At 44.0% G+C, this 16,248-nt stretch overlaps 1 protein-coding gene across 3 annotated transcripts in view; it reads right to left on the reverse strand.

Moving 5' to 3' along the window:
• The window catches only part of FNDC3B (fibronectin type III domain containing 3B), a 360,494-nt gene that overhangs the window by 330,495 nt on the left and 13,751 nt on the right, over positions 1–16,248 (reverse strand). The window contains exon 1 of one of the 3 annotated variants that reach the window (XM_054983396.1): positions 3,415–3,469. The exons of 1 other annotated variant lie outside the window; for it this stretch is intronic. The gene's annotated coding sequence lies outside the window, so the exon portion shown is untranslated. Of the gene's footprint in view, positions 1–1,396; positions 1,482–3,414; positions 3,470–16,248 lie in introns of those variants that run through there. One more of the 3 variants, XM_054983395.1, reaches the window with a different exon arrangement.

Consider the following 16,248-nt stretch of genomic DNA (forward strand, 5'->3'; position numbering starts at 1 on the left):
GCAAGATCTGAGCAAATCTGTTAATGACAGGATACACTGGAGGTCTTTCATTCATAGGGTCACCATAGGCCATAAATCATAGAGCTGGAAGGGACCTACAGGGTCATCTAGTCCAACCTCCTGCACAATGTAGGAAATTCGCAACTACCTCCCCCCCCCCACACACACCCCAGTGACCCCTGCTCCATGCTCAGAAGATGGCAAAAAACTCCAGGATCCCTAGCCAAACTGGTGTGGAGAAAACTGCTTCCTGACCCGACGTGGCAATCAGCATTACCTTGGGCATGTAAGAAAGGGCCATGAGAACTAAACACTGATGTATCCCTTCCTGCCTTCCCTTCCTGCCCTTCCTCTCATGATCGGAGGTGACTTGACGGCACGTAACACACACACAGGAGGGTTCTTTCAGGTGTGTTTTTTATAACCTATCCTTTTCAGATCTACAAAAACTTAAAAGACATGCCACAAGAGCTCAGTCTTTTGCTCAACAAGACAGGAAAGCTACACTGACATTACACACACCTATTCCCTCCAGTACAAAGTCATATTCTGACCATCCGGAGCACATTTACCCAAAGAATTTTTCAGCTACAACTCCAATAATGTGACAAATCTGTTATGCATCACACTGCTAGTTTACAATCAGAAAAGGAACGCCTCATAACTGATGCAGCACTCCCCAGAATGTCCCAGGTGCTGGGGGGGAGGGGGGCGGATCCTGTCTAAGTCTGCCCCTCTTCGTACTAAAGCTGACCTGTCTGCTGTGAGCAAGGCATGTGCACAATCAAGACCAACTTCTTTTAGTCCAATAAATATCCTATCTCATTCCTTTTCAAGGAACTGGGGTAAGTAACAACAGGGTTTTTTTTTTAAGCAAGCACAGATTTGCAAAAAAAACCCTGAATTAAAGTTACTCAACAACGGCTTAAACATGACCACTGAACTTCAGTCCATAAGAAAGTTATATAGGTTTTTGGAAAAGAATAAAGGCTTTAGATATCAACAGATCTCTGATGGTTGTTTTATTCCTAAACAGCAAACTGTACTTTCAACAGGTATTTACAAAAGAATTTGACAGTGCAGGAATCCCATTGTCCTCCTTTCCATCTGGCCCTCCCAAGAAAGCAAGCAAAAAAGGAGATTGGACGTCTGCAAATAATTTAAACTATTGCCCTATCTTGCAGGTCAGGATTAAGAGGAGACTATGAATCCTGCAAGGTTGGCCTGCCATTACTGAGCTAGCACATTGCGGGGCTAGGACTGCTATCTTCTCTCCCCCCACCCCCCCACCACCACTCCTAGAATTCTCCTATGCTTTTACTAACTGCCTGGCACCTAGAATTCAAACTGAAGCAACTTTTCAGCCGAAACCCACCAAACAGCAGAAGAACCTTACCAGCTGACTTTCTGCTTCAAGCATATCCTAAAGTGGCTTAGTCTTCAACTGCAGCAGTTCTAGGCAAAGCAACATGCAAGCAAACTGGCCAACCCGTTACTTAATGGAAAAGAAACATCAGAGCAGTTTAGGTCCCTGCAAACAATCTCTAATTTCAGTCTTAGTCCTGCTGTCTTTCACTTTGCTGTCTCTTCTCCAATTTACTAAATTAGGAGGAAGATCAGGAAGTGTTATCTCCTCTATGGTGCCTTTCTGGGGTTAATGACCTTTTGAAGAAAAATCACATGGTTAAAAAAAAAATCTGCTTCTGGCAAATGAGTTTAAGGAAGGAAGGTTTGGATGAAGGGACAGAACGGTTGTTCAGATAGGCACTTACAAAAACAAAAGACTCTGCCAGTGCGACAGCCCACAAAGTGGAGAAAATGAAACTTACGTAGGAGCTTTAATCAAGGCCTGGGCCAGGTTGGACACCCCTCCCCACCTTTGATGTGGGGAAGAACAATTGCAAGGATTAAATGTACAGATTCATAATCTCACTGACTTTACAGCTAGCTAGGGGGCTGCCATTTGAGGGGTGCAGGGAGTTACCTCAGTATCAACCTACAATTGCTCATAAAAATATTGAGCCTGATCTTGTCAGATCTCAGAAGCTAAGCAGGGTCGGCCTTGGTTAGCAATTGGATGGGAGACCTCCAATGAAGACCAGGGTTGCAGAGGCTGGTGATGGCAAACCACCGCTGTTAGTCTCTTGCCATAAAAACCCTGCCGGGGGTTGCCGTAAGTCAGCTATGACTTGAGGGCCCTCTTCACCACCACACTTCACTTTACTCCCCAAGGCATACCCCAAAGTGGCTTACAGTATCTTTCTCCCCTCCCTAACAGCCATCCTATGAGTTAGATTAAGCCAAGAGAAAGAGTATGACTGGCCCAAGGTCACCCAGAGAGCTCCATGGCAGAGCAGCAATTGAAATCTGTGTCTTCCAGGTCCTAGTCTGGCACTCCAATCACTACACCACACTAGGGTTGCCAGCCTCCAGGTAGTGGCTGGAGATCTCCAGGAATTACAACTAGTCTTCAGGCCACAGAGATCAGTTCACCTGGAGAAAATGGCTACTTTGGGGAGTGGACTCTATGGAATTATGCCATGTCAAGGTCCTTTTCCTCCCCAAACCCCACTTTCTCCAGGTTTCACCCCCCCCCCCCGATCTCCAGGAATTTCCCAACTTGGAGCTGGCAACCCTACACCACACTGGGTCTCCGAGAAGCCCACATGCAAGGCCTGGCACACTGTATCTTGAATTTGTTCCTGATCCTCTTTGCAAATACAGAATTTTTTCCTTCCTGGGTTTCTAACCCCCACCTGGAGTTTCCAACTTCTTTAACTGGTTCTTGCACTGTTGAATACCGACTTGATTGGCAGACATTTTAGGAAACACAATTTCCAATAACTGGGTCTTGCTGCAACTGTAGGCAAGTCTAGCATGTTATAGTGGTTGAACTAAGATCTCTAAGACCCAGGTTTGAATCTCCAGTCTGCTCAGAAGCTTGGTGGGTTACCTTGGGCCAGTCACATGCTCTCAGCCTAGCCTACCTCACAGGATGGTTGTGAGGATAAAATGGAGGAGGGGAGACTCTTGTATGCCACTGGAGTCCCCCCATTGGGGAGAAAAGTGCAAGTGAAGTTAATAAATAAGTCACACTTATAACAAATCATTTAACATAAATACAGAAGTACCAGCTGCAAAAGATCATCTGCTTTCAATAATGATTTCCTCCATGACTTACAGTGCAATCCTAACCAGAGTTACTCTGATTTAAGCCCATTGAAATCAATGGGCTGAGACTGGAGGTACTCTGTTTAGGATTGCACTGTTAAACAACTTTACTTGCGGATTTCGGCAGACCAAGTCCCTCCCATCTGTCTGGTCAACAGCCTTTCCTAACCTGAAGCAGAATCTCTGTAGTCAAATCCTCCCCACACCCTACAAAAAGTTCCAAATAATACAGTAAAAATTTACCAGACAACCCCAGAAGTCAAGCTGATATCTGCTCCATGTATTAATTGGATGCAACTGCTGCAGTTATTTTGAGTAACTGGTCTCTTGTTCACACCTCTTTGGGTGATTCTTCTGGACTAGACTGCTATGGCTTAAAACGATCAGTGGTATTCCTTTGCTTTCTATCGCCCACGTGGTGCCTGGATCCTTTTTTCCAACAGGGTTGCATAACTTTATACAAACAGATCCATTTCCTGTCTGCTGCGCCAAGCAGTTTAGCAGACCTCAATGATCTTGCCAAAAATCATGTGGAGAAAGAAACAAACAGGGAGGGGGGGAACCAAAACTTGGTTTTTGAAACTGATTGCTCCAAAACTCAGTTTAAATCATTCGTATCTAGACTAGGTCCTTAGAAGAGACCATTTTTCTTAGTGGCCCTCTTAACTGTATCTCTTATCCTGATAAGTGTATGCAATGAGTCATGGGCAACATTCTTGACAAGACTGAGACCAGATATTAAAACTAGGATATACAATTTTAAAAGCTCTTATAAATAGCACTGAAACTGGACCCTGTGAAGTAGGTTGGGCTGGCAGCACATGGTCACCCAGCAAGCTTCCAGAGGAGAGTGGGGATTCAAACTTGGGTCTCCCGGATGCTAGTCAGACACTCTAACCACTACACCACAATCGCTCTCAAATGAAGCTACAGAGCAGCAAGCCCTCCTCCACCTCCACAAAACCCTTCCATAGCCCAGACACAATTTGTGTTCAGTACCCTAAGCTTACTTGACTTCAAAGGATCTCTGGTGTTTCCTGTATAAGTCATTGTTCTAAAAGTATATCTCCTGAAAGGAGGCACTTCAAGTGGAGTGACTCCTGCAGAGAGACAACGGGCAGCCTGGTCTACAACTGCAGAATTCTGCCCTCTCTCTGCATTGAGAGAAGGACTGGATGGCCTGGCCACACCCAATGCAGAGACCCAACAGAATTAGCTGTCCCCAAAACAAGATGACTTGAAGGACAGAGCAATGACTTCACCCACTCTGCCATGGGCAAACAATTCATACTCGTCATCAGACAGCTTCCTGTTTTCAGAAGGCCACAGCAGCTCTGTGTTGCTCTGTGATTAAACACTGCTACAACAGTTATCAATGGTGCATACAAAGTTTCCATCAGTAGGCTTTACCCCGATGGCTGTTTTCACTGCGGGGAGGATATAGTTAAGGACTGACCCTACTTCACAGACACGTCCTGTTTCGAAGAAAACAAGCCACAGGTATCAGGAAAAGATTCCTTGCTACTGTGCACTGGTCAACAACAAAGTCCACCCACCCCCACCCCCAAAGCGAAACAGGCATGCAACTGAAAAGGTATTTCGCTTTATGCATATATGCAAGAATATATGCAAGAATATTTCTTCAAGTATGTGGCAGATAGTTTTAAGGATAGAGAGATAGTCAAGGTGATTTTTTAGAAATGTATACTCCATCTATAACTTTTGGTAATGGTCTATGGGCTATAAAGGCTAGCTTGACCTCATCAGATCTCATAAGCTAAGCAGGGTCAGCCCAGGTTAGTACTTGGATGGGAGTCCACCAAGAAAGTCCACGGTTGCTACGCAGAGGCAGGCAATGAACGTCTCTTGCTGTGAACACCCAATGGGGTCACCATAAGTCAGCTGTGACTTCACAGCACTTTCCATCACCATGGGCTAAAAAACAAACAACATGCCAATTATTTACAAGCTGGATCCTACTTTTCCATTGGCGCAATCTCACCGGATCCTCCTCACTGGAGACCTGTTGTGCATGGCTTTTTTCCCCAGCCAGGTAGGATGAACCTACAGCAGGCTTTGTGCTACGTGTGCCAACAGAAGATGAGGCAGGATCCAACCCTATCTCTTGCTTTATAGCAACACTTCCTCAAAAACTTGCTGCAACAGAACTACGGCTGTGGGTTCAAATTTTGAAAGATTCTTTTCATAACTTTTCCCCGTAGGAGCACAATACAATACATTACAGAACACACAACTGCACAACCTATATCTCAGTGAGTCAGGAAGGTTATTATAAATAAAATACCTACCATATCTTGTCAAGAATCAGTCTGATAAACAGCCTGTAAACAATTAATTCGCAAAAGGTCATATCCAAACAACCATAATATCACAGCTTAACTGAACCCATTTTGTCTACCAAATGTTAAGATACAGAGCATATCTAAGATTATCTAAAATTACTCTTTTCCCCAGTCATCTGTGACTTCACAATCAATCCAGCCATTACCTTGTCATAGAAAAATTACACCGCTGAAAACATCAAACTGAATACCTAGATCTCTGTTCCAAAAATAAAAAGGGCTTCTAAGAATGAAAGACGCATGTTTAGCCCTCCCATCTCTCAGCTTAATCAACTCAGTCAATTTAGACTACTTGCTGAACTCCCATACTTTACGTATCCAAGACTCAATATTTAAACATTGCCTTTCAATAGTTTTTAGTGAACAGCATTTTGGCTGCCATCAAAAAATCAAGAACCATACTTTTATGTATTACAGGTGCATCTCTAGGCAAAATCCCAATAATAAAAATTCAGCACTATTTCCTAGGGTTATTCCTAACATTTGTTTAATTTCTCTAATTATGCCCTTCCAAAATTTCATAACGACTGAACATTTATAAATCATATTTTGCAAACGAAATAACATCTTAGTCTCTTTGCCCTCTGCAACAGGTTTTGCTCAGTTAACAACAGCGGGATTGAAATCCTGCTCCCCCTTTCTTTTGCCCCATCGTTTAAAAACATAACTCCCCCCCCCCCAGTACATCACTACCAGGTCTCCCAAGAACCACGAAGAATTGCATTAGAAGAACTAAAACTCCTTGAGCAGGTGAATTAAAACAACGACAACATACGGAGCGCTGACAAAAACTGAATTGACCACAAGTTCTGTACCTTTTAAAATGATTTAGCACCTTAATGCATTAACAGTTGCACACCGTGGCTCTGTGAACATCTAATAGAATACCTATTACTGCAAGAGCTGCTGGAACCACTCAGGAAACATCTGCCAGTATTTGCACCATAAGCTATTTTTGCCCCCACGGGACTGTCCTCTTGTATACTATATAAATCCCTGCAGGTATAATTAGACAGCATCACAATGTTAATTTGGTTTGAAGTGTTTTTTTAAATATATTAAATTTCAGCCCATTCATGCATACTACAGGGGGCCAGAAATACCAAACTTCAAAACACCATAGCCAAAAACAAAATAAATACCACATCTTGCGCCACATAATCCCCAGTTCTGTTGTCCTGCCACTCCATCCCTTGGCAAACGAGTATCTCCATTTCCCCTTTTTGATAGAATCACAATTTAACAGGGCCACCAACCTATACAACTCGCAACCCACCAAACATGGTGTTGTCACAGAAACTCTCCCCAACATTCCAACAAGATAGATCAAGATAGGTAGCTGTGTTAGTCTGTCTATAGCTGTAGAAAAGAGCAAGAGTTCACTAGCACCTATAAGACTAACAAAATTTGTGGTAGGGTATGAGCTTTCATGAGCCACAGCTCACTTCTTCAGAAGTGGTAGTATTTTTACGTCAGTTCTGAAGAAGTGAGCTGTGACTCACAAAAGCTTGTACCCTACCACAAATTTTGTTAGTCTTATAGGTGCTACCTGACTCTTGCTCTTTTCTACTTCCAGCAAGAATAAATGAAGCTCATACCATCTGACCTTGGTGGTGTGATTGCAGAAGCTGAATGATAATAGCCAGTGAATGACAATGGCAGGTGTAATTGAATAGGGAGGAGTATGCTGAGGAGTAGTGGGTGTGGAGAAATTAGCACTGGTAATGAGTAAAGGTGGGCACGAACCAAAATATGAATCCAAATTTGTCACGAACCAGGCCGGTTCATGGTTTGTGAACCAGCAATTTGTCAGAGCCCATTTCTGACAAACCGCCACAAACTTTAGGCCAGTTTGTTTGGTTCGTTTTCGGTTCGTCACTGCAGACGGCCTGGTGCCAATCAATCAGTTTCCTAGGCAACAGGGGGATGGGCTTTCTGCAGCCCAGGAAGTGACCTTCTGCTGCTCCGGAAGTGACCTGCTGCCCCAGAAGTGACCTTTCTGCTGTCCCGGAAGTGATGCTTTCATGAACCAAATGAACCGGTTTCCGAACCAGGGCAAGTTGGTCAAAGTTCATGGTTCGTGAAACGCTACGAACCACAAACCACACTGTTTGGTATTTTCCTGGTTCCCACCTCTAGTAATGAGACAGGAAGCCAATGTCTCCATCTATAACTTTTGGTAATGGTCTATGGGCTAGCCTGACCTGATCAGATCACATAAATTAAGCAGATACTTAAGCAAGCACTTATATACTAGTCTTGTAGACAGCTTAGTGCCCCACTCACTTATTATTATCCCCACAATTTCTGCTGGGGAGCTGAGGCTGAAAGGAGTAGCTTACCCAAGGCCACCTGCTGAGCTCATGGCAGTAGTGGGATTCAAACCAGCAACGTGCTACGGTACTATGCTGCAGCGGGTCTATATTTGAGAACAGCAACCACGATAGCTTGCTTAACAAAATAGAGAATGCTGTGATACCTTAACGATTGACCATTCTGTTGCGGCATAAGCTTTTTACAAGCTAGAGCCACTCATTTGCCGCCAAGTTCTCTCCAATATAAACTATGACAAACCCATACCCTTTTTAATGTATGTTGAAGTTTATAAGTAAGGTTATGTCATTTTATAACACCGTTCAGAAGTGGCTTATTTATCATTTAATAACGACTGAAGTTTAAAAGGGGCTGCATTTCACACAATAAATGGATACGGCATTGTTTCTGGAGGAGGAATTTAAAAAAGCTTGACTCTGTAAAACACAGTCCCGTACATCCATCCAGATTATGTGTGACAGATCTACCCTGCAGCACTATTCATGGCAGAATTGGAAGAGAACATCAGAAACATATCCACATACAAACAGAGACACCCTGTGAAACATCAACTTAGAGAAAATGTAATTAAACTTCATAGAAGAAATATGTTTAAAGCACCGAAATTATTAGGTAAACAATTACTTGTAATTACTTTCACCCTTGCTGGAAAGAGCACAACAGAAATTATTAACAAGCAATGGACAGAAACTGTTGCCAAGAGCGTGATAGTAACCATGGTTTTGAAGTCTTCAATGGAGGGCAAGCACTTCCCATCTACTCTACAGTTCGAGTTACTCCTCCCATAGATGGTATAATGGACTGTTCCACTTCAGACTGCAGGTGAGGGTGCTCCAATTTCAAAAGTTCCTTTGCATAAAGCATCCCCTTACCAATAGAAAGGTTCTACTGGTTTGCAATATGCCAGGCATTTTGAACCTAAGGGGGAATTCTAGAATGTGATTCTCTATGTGCAGTCTGAAGTGGTACAGTTCATTCCACTGCCTCCACATCCTACCACCCACTTGTAAGGTAGGCCTGACTCTTTCCCCCCAGCAGAATTTAACAATTCCCAACTCCCTCCAAATGCCAGCAGTGCAGCAAACTGTCTCAACAGTCTAAAGACTAGATTAGGGCATCTCACACACACAGTTTGCAGAGCTGTGCATATAATCAGGACCATCGTGAGTCATACCGCATGGCTTTTCATGAGTGTCCATGACTTTTAACATTTTGCAGATTTGAATGAGTGGGTGGACAGGAGGGGCAGTGGGGAACGGGTAAACAGTTCTGCAGAATTCAGAGCTTGCACAAGATACTGGCTGAAGTCATTGACAACAACACGGGGGCAGGGAGGAAGGCAGACGATTGGACATGAAGATTCAGGATGCAAAAAAATAAAGATCAGGAGCAAAACTTACTACTACTGCCTTTTATTTTTAAAAAATCTGTTGGGTTTTATAGATCCTTAAGTGGGGCAGGCTGTATAGTTAGAGTGAGGCAGCCTGCCCTGGGCAGCAGAGTTTGGGAATATTCCACTGAGTTTTTCAGCCTTAGACTCCAATAGCATTTTGGTCCCTATGATTGCAAGCATGCTACAAACAGAAGGACAGTCAGGTCAGATGCACCTTGTTATACTTAGAACAGGAATGGTCATCCACACACAGAGTGGCCTAAAGCCATCCAGAGAGCTAGAGCGCATCTGCTAACAGAGGGCGGTGGCAAGGAGTCTATGTGTGGCCCAAACGCTCTTCTCTTGCTTGGCAGCATAGATAGCTGAGTGCACAGGACCATGTGAAGCACCACAGCTGCATCAATTTTCAACAGGCTCCATGCTCATGCACCATGGGGTTCCACACACAAACACAGACAGGGTTGCCATTCCCCCACTCGGGCCAGGGATCCCCTGCTCCCACCTCCCCCCCACACCCACTTACCTGGCCAGCGGGAGGGTGCGCCCCTCAGGGTGCCCTTGCACCCACAGCAGTCTAATTTGGCCCAATCGCATCCTACAGTGGGTCTATTTCAGGCCAAATCGTGCCCCACAGCAGCGTGATTCAGCCCCTTGGTGAGCACGGGAGCAACCCCAGACCACCCTTTGACCCACATGATGACATTACTTCCCAGAAGTGACATCATTGTGCAAAGTCAGGAGCGCGTGCGCACACGCACACAGCGTGCACACAAAAGGAGGACCCAGGGACAGAGTGAGATAGGAGCTGGCCTCCAAATCTCCCGCCAGGGGAGTGAAGGGGCCTGGCAACCCTAACATGCACACGATTAATGGTCATAATATGTAGTTTGTTTAAACCAACACTGGGGACTCCATACCTGTGACTTGTGGATAGCTTTTGTCAGCTTCCTGCAGAAAATCGTGCTAGGAGTTCTAATAAATATGAAATCTGTGACCTTCATTCTTGAGATAGACCAAGACATGACAGGACACAACACAAAACCTAAAACCACATCCTTCGGAGGTGTGGGGGAGATCACGGCTCAATGGTAGAGAACACGTAAAAGGTTCCAGCGCGCAAATACTCCAGAGCAAGAAACACACCCTACAAACACCATACACACTGATGTTGATTATTAATTCAGTCCTTGGCCACTTCAGCTAAAGAGGATGTCAGGGTAAGAAAACTGAAGAAATCCTGTGCTTGAAACCTGAGCAATGGTGCTAGAATCAACAATTCTAGTCCAACTTGGGACACAGCAAATTAATGAGATCACACTGACCTATACTGACTTCAGGAAAAGCTTGCACCTATTTGCATTCAAAGTGTCAGAAATTTCATTATGAGAGTTATTACTGGAGCGCTACTTGCCCTAGCAGTTTTGAGTAGTGGTTAGAGTATAGGAGAAGGATCTGGGAGACTCAGGCTCAAATCCTCACTCTGCCAAGGAAGAAGAAGGGTCTGAAGAAGGCAAAGAAGGGTCTGGTGTCTGAGGAAGGGAACTCTGATTCTTGAAAGCTTACACCCTGAAAACTTGGTTGGTCTCTAAGGGGCCACTGGAGTTGACTACTGCAAAGGAAACCTGCTGAGTGATGTTGGGCCAGTCATGCTGTCAGCCCAACTTACCTCACAAGACTGTTTTGCGGATAAAAAGGAGGAGAGGAGAATGATTTAAGCCACTTTTGGGGAGAACGGCAAAGTAAATAAATAGAAAAGGGGTTGCAGTAAAGAATAGCCGCAGAGTCTAGTAACATGAAGCCCACAGGCCTGAGCCAACCCAACACGGTGTGGCATGTGGAAGCTTAACAGGAGCTTTTCTTATGACTTTCAGTCAGGAAAAGTTTGTTTGTCTGCTGTGAAAGTCAGGGAAACAGATTCAGTAAATGAACTAAATCACGAAAAGGGTGGGGGGGAAGAAGACCGCAGTTCAAGGAACAAGCCAGAGGCAAGCAGCATCAGAAAAGGTACAAGCCAGGACTGGAACAGAGTCTTCCTTGGGGAGGCCAATGAAATTACTTCCTAGAAGGAACTACTTAAGAATCTCATATAGTGCCACTCTTGCACACTGTTGTGGTTTGTTTCTTCTTTTTCTCCCCGCTAAGAAGAGACAGTGTCCTTATGATAAAATTAGGACGAGCGTAGGGTACAGACATGGGTTCAAATCTATATATATAAAGACAAGTGTCCTGACTGACTCATCAACGCCCAGCCCAAACTGCTGGACCTAGAAACGTAAAATTTGGGCAGGACGCTCCTTTTCTGGTGTAGGGGCTCACTAAGAAAGAATTTTAAGAAATTTGCCTCCTAAGAGGGTAAAATGTGTTTCCCCATAGGGATACAGCTTCCATGTGTGGCTGGCAGGGTGCTCCTCCCCCCTCCCGCCAACTGCCACTCTTCCCTGAGGTCATTTGCATATGCGCCCTTGATTGGTCATCATCCCAAAATTCTAAACACTATGCAGGACACATGCAGAACCTCAGGATCCATTTTCACACTACTAACCTGCTTCCGCAACACTGTGCAAAAAACGCGGAAGATAGCGTCTTCTTGCAAGAGTTTTGCACAATGTTGTGCAAAACTCTCGTGAGAAGACGCTATCGTCCGTGTTTTTTGCGCAACATTGTACAATGTTATGGAAGCAGGTTAGTAGTGTGAAAACGGCCAATGACTCCCAGTCACTGAAAGTGTCTTGAGGTAAAAATACACCTCCCAGTCTAGGGTTGCCAATCTCCTTGTGGGGCCTGGCTTTCCTGTGTGGCTGGCCGGCTGATGGGTCAGCTGTAGAACTGTGTTCTGAGGTAAAAATCAGGTAAAGAAAACTGGAGACAGTTGAAGAAAGGCAGTGCAAGACTCCTGAAAAAGGGTTTTATATAAAAGTCAGTTGGCAATGGAGTTTTTAAATGTTCATGGCGAGACGGTACAGGACCTGCAGTTCCCCCTCAAGGTCTGCTTTGCTATGATGATCAACAAGTCCCAGGGGTAGATACTGAAAGTGGCAGGAATAGCCTTGAGGGAGGACTGCTTCTCACATGGGCAGTTCTATGTAGCCTGCTTCAGAGTGAGTTCACCCAGCAGCCTGGTGATCCAAGCACCTGAGTGGAAAACCATCAATGAGGTCTACAAAGAGGTCCTTAAGGGGGGGAAAAGGCGGTAAGTATTTTTCACTTTATTTATTGCACTACCATCTTTCCCTTTTAAAATCTCTTCAATAAATGTTACATTTCAAAATTCACTTCATCAGTTTTCAGCATCAACACGCTTCGCTTTATTCAAACACTTTTGTGAAGCTTGGTTACTACGCTATTATACTACAAAACCAACTCACCACCCCCCCACCAAAAAATGTTACATACCCATAAGTATTATAATTGGACTTAAAGTAGTTAAATACCGTAGCAAAGCACGGGCATCAAGCTAGTCCGCCATAAAGGAGCGTGGATGACGTTGGCCAGCCAGTTGCTCTCTCTCAGCCTCACTAGGGTTGTTGGAAGGAGAGAATGTTGAAGTGAGAAGCATGTGTGGCACCTTTCCTCCTAGGAGGAAGGGCAAGATAAAACAAATAGAGCCAAACAAGTTGAGAATCTTGAGTGAGGCCTGAGGCCCAGTAGTGAAAGATAGGGAGAGTGTGTAGACAAGACCTGTCTATATAGACAAGACCTGTTTACCATGTATTGTCTGCCCCAAGTTTATTCCATTTAGAGGAATGTCTCACACACCTTTAATTTATTTAAAAAATTTCTTTAACCATCTTTCAACCACATCTGATCTTCAAGGGTGGATCAATTTGAAGATATAAAAATCAGAAGATTTGAGAATAATGTATAACAGGGAAGCCACCTTTCCCCAGAATAGCCAACAAGAAATACAACCCTCTATTGGATAGCAGCCTCTCAGTCTAGATGGACAGTCTCTACAAAAGGTGTTTATTTAAACCAGATTGGGGGGCTCTCAGGGATGGAGTCTCTCCCTGCTTGGCAGGGGAAGGGCATTCCAAAGGTGGGTGCCACAGTGGAAAAGGCCTTCCTTCAAGTCTTAGCCACCCCAACTTCAGTTAACATTAATTCTACAAGGAAGGCCCCTTGGACAGCTAATAAGTCCCAGGTTGGAGAATACATTGGAAGACAATCTTAGGTACTCAAGAATTCAAGCCACTGAGAATGTATTATGATATGCGGATCTTTAACTATACAATTCCAGGCTATAGTCCATATAGTCTATACTTGAAATACTCTCTAGGAATCTAGAGAGCCAGTTTGCTGTAGTGGTTAAGAGTGGCAAGACTCTAATCTGGAGAGCTAGGTTTGATTCCCCACTCCTCCACTTGAAGCCAGCTGGGTGTCCTTGGGTCAGTCACACCTCTTTGGAGCTCTCTCAGCCCCTCCCACTCACAGGGTGATTGGTGAGGATAATAATAACATACTTTGTAAACTGCTCTGAGTGTCCTGAAGGGTGGTATATACATCGAATGTTGTTGTTGTTGTTGTTATCTCACTATAATAATTATAGTGTCTGGCAACCTACTATCACTTTTTACATTATAGGCCATTGGATGTTTACAAAAAAGGAAAGGAAACGAATCTCCAGGTGCTTTTATAGGACTATATTAATGTAAACCAACCTCAAGTGCTAATTCTAGCTACATTTTATCCCACCCTTCCCTCCAAGGAGCTCATGGCGGTATACATTGCTTTCCCCTCCTTCATTTTATCTTCATAACAACCTTGTGAGGTACGTTAGGCTAACAGAGAGTGACAGGCATAAACAACACCCAGCAACTTTCATGGCAGAGTAGGGACCTGGAACAGAAATCTTTCCAGTCCTAGCCTAACACTTAATAACAACAGCTCTCTAACGAGCAGGAAAAGAACCAACTTAAAATTGTGAATTATAATAGTTAAAACAACCTTTAATGGACAAAGGGCCTACCAAAGCAAAAGTTAAGTTTAGCACAGTAGCTCAGAAATTAAACTATGAACCAGTAGCAATGTCACAAGAGAGGCCTTCATCAAGCTAACCTTTTTTCAGCCATAATCTCTCTCCCCCCTCCCAAGTATGTAAAATACGGTGACCAAAGAGACCTTCTCAAGCCCTGAATGGAACTGTGGAAAAGTACATGGAAACCAGCAGCTTTTCTGCTCAACTTTGGCCAATTCTTCTCCCTGTTACAGCCCCCATCTCACATGGCTTTTGTTCACATGGGTCCCATCGCCCATATAGCCTCTGTGGTGGTCAAAAGCTGTCCCTCCTCATTTTTTCATTTTCAGGAAAGCAGGTAAGTGCTATTAAGGAGCATATTATGAAGAATGTCTTTTGAGTGTATGAGAGAAAAGCAGCGTCAGTATTTTAAAATGAAAGAATTCTGACATTTCATTACCCAGGCAGGCCTGTAAGACGTTTGTGACATGGCTTTCTTGCAGAATAAGTAAACTCCCAAATCTTTTTTTAAAAACCCAATCCACCATTTGCAGCTAAGATGGAACCACAGAAAGGCAGTGACACAGTCAGCTCCAATAAATCTGAGAGAGAGAACTGAAAAGGTTTCACAAAGGCAGCTGAGGCAGCACACCTACACACATACAGACACACCAATATGGCTTACCTCACAGGTTTGCTGTAACAATAACAAGGTATAGCCATGAAGTGCCTTGTAACACTGGAAGTTCTGTATGTTTTTTCCCTCGCCCAAAGAAAAGCCATTTCATATCTTTCTTGCTGCAGAACTCTTAATATGTTCACAGATAACACTTTCCAAAACTACAAAATGTAATGTGAGCTCCTGCAGAAACGGCAGGCTTTAAAAACAAGTTTCCTAGTCGCCCTGCCAATGCATGACACTCATTAGCAAGCAGTCCCCCTCCTGAACTCTATAGATGACTCAGTGGAAACTGGCAAGTGAGAAACTTGTGGTCACCCTATTATTCTCAGGATTAAATCCCTCTACGTTTGTTCTGCTGCAAGTGCAGAATCATACAAATGACTGTGAAAGAAAAGGCTGCATATTATGGTTCAGGCAGAGTACAATATCCTACCATTTTAAAAAGTCACTGAATATCAATAATAACATTCCATTTATATACTACCCTTCAGGACAACTTAACGCCCACTCAGAGCAGTTTACAAAGTGTGTTATTATTATCCTCAAGACAATCACCCTGTGAGGTGGGTGGGGCTGAGAGAGCTCCGAGAAGCTGTGACTGACCCAAGGTCACCCAGCTGGCTTCAAGAGCAGGAGTGGGGAATCAAACCCAGCTCTCCAGATTAGAGTCCCGCCACTCTTAGCAATTACACCAAACCGACTCTCCATTGTCTACACTGTTCATACTTCCTCTGTGACCTCAAAGCAGAACATGAGGGCATCTCATGCAGTATCCTTGAAAAGGACTACAGACTGCTACTGATTTGCAACTTGCCTTCTTGCAAAGATCTACTACAAGAGATTTCGAAACTGAAGAGACTCCTATAGTGGGCAAACTGCCCAGACAGAACACCCACTCTGACAATTTCCCCTGCAATAAAGCACCTACAGAGCAGAGTTGTTATGTTTTAATGCACTCTCCATTCACATGGTGGAACTGTAGCTTGGCCAACGCCAAGATCTCATTTGAACCCTTTGCAGGTTCTACAGAGCATAGGTTCTAGAGTTGACCTGCACAGCAATATTACCTGATGGCTAGGACAATACAGCAGCTAAGAAAACAAAAGAGTGATCCCAAAAGAACCTCATTCAAATATCATCTCTGCCATGCTATGGACTCATGCCAGCAGCATCTTGCATAGTTGTAAGTGCCTGGAACGCTGACAGTGCTACATAACACACTAAGCACTGATAATAATAATAATACAATCTACTTTGAAAGGATGGTCCTTCATTGAAGACCATAACCATCTGCATGAGTATGTTATTGTATTATTATTATTATTGGCCGTCGTCACACGGGCATCTGTTC

Source organism: Eublepharis macularius, chromosome 6 (genome assembly GCF_028583425.1).
Source record: "Eublepharis macularius isolate TG4126 chromosome 6, MPM_Emac_v1.0, whole genome shotgun sequence".
Classification (NCBI taxonomy): domain Eukaryota; kingdom Metazoa; phylum Chordata; class Lepidosauria; order Squamata; family Eublepharidae; genus Eublepharis; species Eublepharis macularius.